We start from the raw sequence: 2096 nt of genomic DNA, 5'->3' as shown, positions 1-2096 counted from the left end.
AGGAAAATCAGTGGGCTAGATAAGATTCTTTTCCAATGGAACTTGATTAATTAAGCATTAATTAGGCATGTGGCGTCGATAACATTACAATGAGCACAATCTCTTTAAGATAATAAGACGCATTTCCACATTAAAAAAGCAAAAAATTAATTAAAGAAGCAGGCAGAATTTACCAGGCAATCGTTCCTGCATCTCAGAAGGAAATTATTTAGTAGAAACTAAATAATTTCCTTCTGGTAGGAGATGCAGGAACGATTGCCTGGTAAATTCTGCCTGCTTCTTTAAGTAAATCTTTTTTTGTGCCAAGAGTCTAAGCAGACCAATGGATTGCATTTGTTCTCACAACAATAATGGGTAAACACAGCTTCTAAAATGCATGTTGTGACTATTAGAATGTGAGAATACTTAGAAAGAGAGCTTTCTCTTAGAGATTGAGTCTTCTTTCTCTGAGCTGTTTATCTATGTGCCTTACTATGACATTTATAAGGGCCAAACTGAAACACAAACTAATGATTCTCCAGTCTGGTGTGTTGCCCTCTGTCATATTTTCCTCGACTTATCTATGCAGCAGTATGCAGGAGGCGATTAAGTTGGCACCACATTGCACTAATGATGGGTCTGCTACTACATACCAGTAGAGCTTCTAGTGAGGTTGAGACTACTGGTACACAATAGGAGCATACCCATCATTAGTGCCGTGACGAGGTCTCTGTGGAAAGGCTCTGTTGCTTCATTCAATTGACCATCTTTTTCCTCAGATCAATAGACCAACATGTAGTCTTGAACTCCTTGAATGTTTGGACCCCTATTGCTTCCGTCCCTGCATGAGGGATCCATGTGTCTCGTACCACTGGTCTACAGTCTGTATTTGAAACTAGTCAGACTTGGTCATTTTGACGTGAATTATACAGATGAAGGGGACACGGGACACGGGACACGGGACACGGGTAGGTGTAGGACAAAATTGAGATACAGCGCTATATCATCTGCCTTCTTCGTCCCACTTTACCTTCTCACAGTCATATTCTATTCAGTGTTTGACATATATCGTGATGTTTTGTTATTGGATTGTCTAACAATATATTGATTATTGCAGAATTGCTGTATCGTGATATGATGGGTATCAAGGGCCATGTGTGGCGTATGGTATAGTGAGGTAGCCTGTGAATCCCACCCCTAGTCGTGGTGTCATGTATTAGCGTGAGAAGGCCCGTATCTGTGAGGGACTTTTCACTGCAGCCATTGTGACATGTCAAAGCAGGGTAAACACTGGTTTAAATGAATCACCCAGTGAGCCGGCAGGATCAATACCAGGGCCTTTGGCCCCTAAATTGAACAAGGCCATAATGAAGCTGATTAATTACACCTGTGTTTTCCCCTGCAGTAACGAATCAAATGGGCTGCTGGGGTAAGGGCTGTGAAGGGCTTCAAAGAGGTTTGACCTGCTGGGAGAAGTGAGCCGGCCTTATCACCATATTGGGAATAGGCAAATATGTTCAAATATTTAACATGTGAGGGAGGTGCAGATAAGAGAATGAATAACACAAAATAAAGGAAAGCCATGTTATCTATTGCTATCTTTTATCTATTTACTTTATTTGAAATTAAAATGATAAATTAATTATTGAACGATGGAAAAACAAACGTTTGGTCTGGTTTGAATGCCAATTGGGCCACCAAAACATGCATACCATTATACACTAAGTATTTTGACTGAATATAAATATATATAAATCTAAATATATATATATATGTATATTTAACTTGTATATTATAGTTACTTATATATTATAGAACATATCACTTTATTAAACTCCTTGTCAGTTCATGTAAAATGGTACTGTATTGAGTCACTCTTATTTCAGTGGTTTAACAGGACACAACTATGTTAAAATTCCAAACAATATTTCTAACATTACAGATCAACGTGGATAAGGCACTGAGATGCGGACATAAATCTTTGTGAAATAATTTCTTATAAACAGTAATTGAACAACAGCTTATCTTCCATTGGGAAGACATTGGATTTGTTTCTACTCTAAATTGGACTTCCTCTTTTCATCTCCGACTCTCTGGGGAGCCTGCAGGCGCTGGGG

This window comes from Micromesistius poutassou (genome assembly GCF_964030765.1).
Source record: "Micromesistius poutassou genome assembly, chromosome: 13".
Classification (NCBI taxonomy): domain Eukaryota; kingdom Metazoa; phylum Chordata; class Actinopteri; order Gadiformes; family Gadidae; genus Micromesistius; species Micromesistius poutassou.
Note: the sequence above shows the minus strand (reverse complement) of the source record.